Below are 8031 nucleotides of genomic sequence, written 5' to 3'. Positions count from 1 at the left end.
CCTCCACTGTAGGAGAGCCTCTCAGTGTCAGGAGCCCTCAGAGCCACCAGGATGTTTTAGCCACCGTGGTGTGTGAGAAAACATGCTTCTAGTCAGCACTTCTCACTTGGGCAAGCAAGTGTTAACAGGATAGTGAGAAACGAGGAGTGAACATATGGAATGCCATTATAATGCAGAAACCTGGGATTAAACAACTTAGTGGCATGGAGCAGCCACCCTCCAGGCTTCAGTGGCTCCACTGGGCTCCCTCTTTCTCTTTCTGCTTGGGTTGGCATATACTGCAGGCTCTGGTTTTAGGAAACAAACTTGCATCCCGGGAATGAGGCCACTGGTGGGTGACCAGGGCTTTGGGGTCAGGCAGAGCAGGTTTGAATCCTGGCACCCCACTTTCCCTCTGCAAGATCATGGCAAGGCACATCACCCCTCTGAGCTCGGATTCCATATCTGTCAAGTGGGGATGATACCACCTTTCTCACCATGTTTGGTTGTGTTATTATTAATGGCTCACATTTATTGTGTGAACTTTACTTGCATTTCCTACATCTACTCAATTAATGCTGGCAATAACCCTAATATGAGTTATTACAAACCCCATTTGACATATTGGGAAACTGAAGTTCAAAAAGGTTACAAAACTTGCCCATAGCAAGCTGGGATCTGACACTAACACCTGTGCTTTCTCCGCCTCACCATTGGAAGACATTTGGCTCACATTTCCTCCACTTCTAATATATTTAAATCTGGGAAGACATGGGAAGAAGGAACCCATTTTTTTTTTAACCAACTTGAATAATTAAATTTGGAAGCAAAAAGCTCAGTATTGGAAATACTTTTCACCACCCCATTGCTGAATCTGTTTAATGTATTTTGAACCAGCTTAGTTCAGCTACTTAGGAAATGGAGCCGGAGTTTAAATTTTAAAACTAGCAGCGAGGGGTCACATCTATATGTTGTTTGCAGAAGTCTATACTCAAAGTCGGCTTCCCACAGGAGTCGTGGGGAGGTTACCCTTACCTCTGAACTCATCCAGGGCTCTTTAAAGGTAAGAACAGCAAGAGAGAAGGCATGAAGGAAGACTTGAAGAAAGCTTTGCCTCTCAAGGCATTTATTTCCATAACAAGTGCGTTTCATCTTCAAAGCCCTTTATGAGCCATAATTAATCTTCAGAACACCTTAGTGAAGTGAGTGCATGGCACTACCTGGGTTTTATAGGCCAAGGTGGCCCAGGGGAGGCCTTCGGATGGTCTCGCAGGCCAGTCTAGGATTTCCCAGTCCCAAACCAGGCCCATGTGATTAATCTTCAGAAACTGTTTCCGGATGTGAAGAAAGGTGGGTAGGAAGAGGAGGCAGAAGAACTCGGGACACCTGCAGAATGCAAACCCTGGTAGTGGTGTTATTTAAATATGTTTTAATTTATTGGAATTATACATGGATTGTTAATTTTATTTAAAGAACTGTTAATAAAAATAACTCATATTTGTATAGGTATATTTAGCATTTCCAAGGCGCTTTCATATGTAGTATGTCAGGTGATCCTGACAACACTCATTTTATTCAATGTATATTTATTGAGCACTTACTTGATGCCAGGCTCTGAGAGGCCTGTGGCTGGAGCAGTAAAGAAGGCAGGTAAGGGCCTGTTCTCACTGGGCATGTGGCCTGGTGTGAGAAGTCACTATTATTCTCCCTCTCCTTTTTTTAACAGATGATGGAACTGCAGCTTAAGGTCACACGATGAAGGGGCAGTGGAAGCAGAATTCAATCCAGGTTTGGTTGGTCGTGAAACTTGTGTTCTAGCCAAGTACAAAGATGCTCATGGCAATGGTGCTTAAAGTGACAAAGAATTGGAAGCAACCTGTACGTCCTTTGGTTAGGAAATGGATAAATAAAATGTGGGAAATGCATGAGATGAAATAGTACACCAGTTGAAAGGGATGACTTACGTTGACTTACAGATAATGTCAAAAGGAAAATGTAAGAAACAGAATTAGATGTATAACATATCACTTCCATAAAAATTTAAAGGCACACTCAAAGCAATGCGATATGTTTACATATATGTGAATAAAGATATAGAAGATGGGTTGAAAGGTCACATTAAATACACAAGCATGGGTGCCTTGGGGGGTAGGAGCAGGGTTATGAATTAAGGGTAGGGGACTGAAAAACTAGGGGTGGGTGGTCACGCTAGCTGAAGACAGTGGGGTGCCACAAACCAGGGGACCTGGCTGACAGACTCAATTTGTGTAAGAGCCCTCCTAGGGCCCCTCTAAAATTAATAACATCACAAGACACACACATCATCTGCTCTTTTACAGGCTATATTCTCTCCCCTCAATCTCAGTGTCGAAATTGCCTGTCGAACTTGAACCAGCCAAAAATCTAAATGAAAAACAGGAACAAAAAGAGCAAAATTTGAAACCAAATTGAGAAGTGAACAGTGTCTGTTTGGGCTGCAAATGGGTGCTGTCGAGCATGTGTGACAGCCGTCACAGAGCAGAGACCAGGAGCAGCTGGGCTGTGGGCCCTTCCGGGGCTGGGCCTGTCCCGTGGCCCAGGTCAGCCATGATGCCACAGAAACCGTGGGGCAGCAGGGGGGTCAGGGTTGGAGACTGCCCGCAGAACCTTGCTTCCCCACTCCCCAGAGCCACACTTGCCTGCTTACTTGTTGGTTTCCTGCCATGGCATGATCGATTCTTACAGATACGTTTTCTAGAAGTTGAGTTGTGCCAGGCAAACCATGCCAAAGCAGCCTCATTTCCATGTGTGGTCTGGGTGGATTGGGGGAGGCTGGAGGCGGAGTGATTCTGAATTCTAGCAAGACACTTGGAGGAGTATTTTGCCCACCTGGATCTTCCTAAAATGCAACTTTGACCTGGCCCTTCCGCTGCTGAAACTGGATGGGGGGAAACCCCTCTGCTCTGCACACGAGGCCTTCAGTGTTCCGGTGGTCTCTGCCAAACTCCTATCCTGGTGTTCTCCCCTCGCCCTCTCCCCGCCAGCCCTTCCCTGCCTTGTTCCCATGGTTGATCTGCACCCAGCTTTGAGACTCAGCTGAACTGTCACCTCCTCACAAAACTTCCCAGACCTTTCCCCTTCTCCTGTTCCACCCAATCGGGAAGGATGGACATATCCACTACATCAGTTACTATGTGTGGAATGTTGAGGACAGTAAGCCTTAGAGCTAGATGTGCCTCAAAATTCAGAATTTTTCAGATTTCATAAAATAGCTAAATTTCATATAACATAGCTTATAAAATATAAAGTTTGAGCAGAATATGGAGCAGGTCACCATTAAAAGTCATCACATGGGCTTCCCTGGTGGCGCAGTGGTTGGGAGTCCGCCTGCCGATGCAGGGGACACGGGTTCGTGCCCCGGTCCGGGAGGATCCCACATGCCGCAGAGCGGCTGGGCCCGTGAGCCATGGCCGCTGAGCCTGCGCGTCCAGAGCCTGTGCTCCGCAACGGGAGAGGCCACGGCGGTGAGAGGCCCGCGTACTGCAAAAAAAACCACAAAACAACAACAAACTCATTATTGTTTCTGCAGGAAATGCATGAATATTCACACACTAAATGAAGATTATAAATAGTTTCATGTCAGGTCAGGCAAGGTTTTGTCACTAAACTTCTGAAAAAAAAATGTTGGTGTTCTTTTTCAGAGCATTTAAGATTTGAAATTGTGGACCTATATTATTATGATTCCATTTTTTGTTCTACCATTGTGACAGCAATCCTGAGGACCAACACAAGCACTTGCTGTTCACTAAGAATTATGCAAAGCAATGGACATAAATAATCTCATCCGTGTGCCGCCATGAGGTACAAGAAGTTCACTAACTTGCCCAAGTAAATGACAGAGCTGAGACTTGAACTCACAGCCTTTCTGACACCAAAGCCCACATGCTTAGCCACTACCCCATACTGCAATTCCTCGCTGCTCTTTACACATCATGGTACTTACCTCATTTCGCTGCAATTTATTCTCTATGAGTTTCTCTCTCCAACTTGGTCATGAGCTCCTCAGCTGTGGGGACTTGGAGCTGCTCCATCCCTGCCTGTGAATGAATGAATGAAACTCATATGCATGGGATGGTTACTGCTGTGAGCTTGATGAGACTGTCCTGATTGTCTGTGTCACATGTTAATGAGAGGATTGATGCCGCCCATGTGTTCACACACCAACATTAGTTGCCTACCTGCCTGCTAAGGGACCCAGAGTCAGGCAAAAATATCAAGCCAGATTCCCTGCCCTCAAGAGGTTCACAGTCTAGGAGGAGAGTTAGGATGCATCTCCCTGCCACTGTAACATGAGGTCAAGGTAAGAGAGATGTTTGCATAGCGCTTGGGGACTTGAGGGAGGAGAGGCCATCCCGATGAAGCTCATACAGGGCCTTGTGGATATATCCATTAGCTATTTTTGCATTAAAAACCATCCCAGGGCTTCTGTTGTGGTGCAGCGGTTAAGAATCCGCCTACCAATGCAGAGGACGTGGCTTCGAGCCCTGGTCCGGGAAGATTCCACATGCTGTGGAGCAACTAAGCCCGTGCGCCACAACTACTGAGACTGCGCTCTAGAGCCTGCGAGCCACAACTACTGAGCTGAGCGCCACAACTACTGAAGCCCGCACACCTAGAGCCCGTGCTCCGCAACAAGATAAGCCACTGAAATGAGAAGCCCGCGCACTGAAACGAAGAGTAGCCCCCGTTCACTGTAACTAGAGAAAGCCCGCATGCAGCAACGAAGACCCAACGCAGCCAAAAATAACTAAATTTATATATTTTTTAAATCCCCAAACTTAATGGCTTAAAACAATTATTTCTTTAGCTCTTCAGAGAGACACCCCTTCCCCACTCCAACCTGGCTGATCTGAAGGTGCAGTCAGGGCTCCTCCTAGAGTGTGCAGGGCACTGAGAAAATACATTTTGCAGGCCTCCTGTCTATACAAACAATTTGAGTCACTCAAAATCAGCAAGTCAGCACCATTCTGGTGGCCCAATCTCACAAGATTTTGCAAAATTCCACATGGACCACCAGGAGAGAGTTATCTACTCACTGGACTCTCTTCCTAGAACTGGAGTATGTCTGGTCCACGTGGGCACAAGTCTGGAAGCTCTTCAGTCATCTGATTAAGGGGAGAAATGAATCCTAGGGTCCATGAAGGCCCTAAGCTCAGAGTAGCCCATCCAGATGGTACAGCCAGCTTAGCCAGTGTCAGCCACCAGAAGGGGGCTTAGAAAATTTCAAGGCACTTCAAGCAGGAGGATCCTCTGAGGAGCAGGTGTGGAGGAGGGTCTAAGGGTAATTCTGGATACAGTGACACAAGAGTGAGGTCAGGGGGCACTGGGAGACCTTCCCTGATCAAACCTTCACAGCCCAGTTTCCTGTCTTCTTCTCCTTCTTCTTTGGGTTCTGTGTTTCCCAAGAGTCCCATTGTCTGGCTGAATTCTTGATCTACTGGCTTTCAAGCTCATAGGAAGTCACAGCTTCATTTCCATTTCTCCTTTGGGTAAGTGGTATATAGTCAGCTCCCCTTCCCTCATCTCCCCTCCCCCTCCTCTCGTCTCCATCTAACTTTCTCTGCCTTCTCTGTTTCTTTCATTCTCCATCACTCTCTCTTTCTCCTTCCTTCTTTCCCTCCTCATTTATCTCTCTGCTTCCCCTCTATTCTCCTCCTCCTCCTCCCCTATCAGACACACGCACACGCACACACAACACAACACAGTCTGAGCTCTGCAGCCCCCAGACTCCTCTGGGCTCAGCCCCTCTCCCGGGCAGGCGTACAGACCATACGGGATGCCAGGAGCAAGCAGGAGCCTGGTGGATGTGGCGTGGCAGCCTGGTAACCATTTATTTTCACCTGGTCCTCACGCTGCTAATACTTTGGAGTATCTCCATGCTTTAGCCCTCTTGGGGCGGGTTACAGCCTTGAAAGAAGAGACAGAAAGGAGAAGAGTATGGGACAGCCTTTGGGATTCCCTCATTTGTTTATTCATTCACCCAGCAATGACTGGTCCAGCCCTAACCTGCCCTCCATGGGGCCTGGCTGGGCTCAGGGGAAGTAGAGGTGAAGCAGGCAGGCTGGTCCGGCCTGAGAGGAGCTCATAATATAAGGAGGGAGACACACAGCAAAACAGTTCATATCCAGCCTGATAAACACAGTGATGGGGGGAAGAGGGGGTGCTAGAGTACCAAGTGGGGCACCTAACACAGCTTTGGGGTCCCTGAGGCTTGCTGGAGTAAATGTTGCCAGAGCTGAACTGTGAAGAACAACATCAAGGTCAGGTAGGTGTTAGCTGGGCAAGGAAGGAGGACAGAACATTCTATGCAAAAAGAGCAACAGGTAGAAAGATATAGAAGCTTAAGAGAGCCTGGTACCTCCAGGAAACTACGTTCAGAATGACAGTGTGTGTGTGTGTGTCTGTGTCTGTGTGTCTGTGTGTTGGGGGGGGGGGTAGAAGATGTGTAGAAGATGAGGCTAGAGGGGAAGGCAAAGGCCAGGTCATACTCTGAGGACCTTGGAAGCCAAGCTAAATAGCCAGGACCTTATTCCAAAGGTCATTAACAGAGAGTGGTAGAGTCACATTTGTGTTTTCAAAAGATCCCTGTGGCTTCAGGGTAGAAGAGGAATAGGAAAAGGGGTAATGGGACACAGGGAGACTAAAGAGGAGTCCCTGCCTCCCTCTGGTGCCTCTGTCCCCTGCCCTGGGGACCATGGGCCCCCCTTCCCTCAGCCTCTGTCTGCACCTTGGGCTTGTGTGTCAGGGAAGCTTGTTCCTGGGTAGCTACATTCCCTTCTCCATGAAGGCCTTCAGGACTGGGCCAGAACAGGCAGCCCCAAGCTGGGCTTTCCTGGCCCCAGCCGTAGCCTCAGCCTGCCAGGCTTCTGGACTGATCCTGACCTCAGTGGGGTGGGGAGGGGAGGGACACAGAAGCCCAACCCCTCGGGCAGGTGGGGCCCTGGATCAGTTGGACCATTACCCATCTGGTACCCACGTGTCTGCGTGAAGCTCTGAGGCCCCAGGTAACCCCCTAGTTTCGGTTTTTACCCACCCACCTGCTGGCTGGGAGTCAGCTTTGTAGAAAAGCCTCAAAATATAGATTCAGACTGCCAGAAGGACCTGGGCTCCTGTCTGTGTGTGCTTGGGCAAGCCTCTGCACCTCTGGGCCACTTTCCTCACTTGCAAAATGAGAGTCTGGTCTTCACCCTTGGAGACTTGGGAGATTTGCATGAGATGTTGGAAGCATTGTGCCCAGAGTCAGACACGTGTGGGTACTAAATGAATGGGACAGTGATTGTCATCCTTGTATTCTCTGATGGCCCTGGCTGGAGTCCTTACTAGTGGTGTGACCTTGGGCAAATTACCCTCAGCAGGACTCTGTTTCTTCACCTGTAAAATGGGAATAATACCAGTATGTATTGTAGGGAATTGTGAGTTAATCCAGGTAAAGGGCTTATGACAATGCCTAGCATGTAGTAAACATAAAATAATATCTTATTTGAGCTTCTCACAAGAATTCTATTTTTTTCTCTGATTTGGAGATCACCACGGAAGCCAGAACCCCTTGAATAGTGCCCTGAGACACAGCTTAGGTCCAAGCAGCCCCCAGACTCCATATAATACAACAAAGTATTAGCTGTGCAAGTGTGCCTGGTGTGATTATGCTTAAGACATTTCACAGACAATTTTACCAAGACTATCTGGGGAGTGAGGTGTGGATTTTGTTCAGTGAATTGTTCAGCTGAGTTTCACACTAGGTGAGCCGTAAGTCACTTGTAGGTTGGAGTAGGTCGTTCATTTATTCAGTCAGCAAACTCTGATACTTTCTCGGTGCCAGAGAGGGATGCCGAGGGAAGCACTCTGAAATCACTGCTTCTTATCAACGAGCAGGCATGTTACTGAAATTTCCTAGGTGGATGATGTAAGCAAACTCCACTTTCCTGCAAGAAGAGCCAAGAGCAAAATTATTTATTTTCTTCCAACAATTCCATATGATGCTTCCAGGTCTGGCAAAGGCATTCCCTCTATTTA

This window comes from Kogia breviceps, chromosome 8 (genome assembly GCF_026419965.1).
Source record: "Kogia breviceps isolate mKogBre1 chromosome 8, mKogBre1 haplotype 1, whole genome shotgun sequence".
NCBI lineage: Eukaryota > Metazoa > Chordata > Mammalia > Artiodactyla > Physeteridae > Kogia > Kogia breviceps.
The sequence above is the reverse complement of the archived record's forward strand: the minus strand, read 5'-3'. Positions refer to the sequence as shown.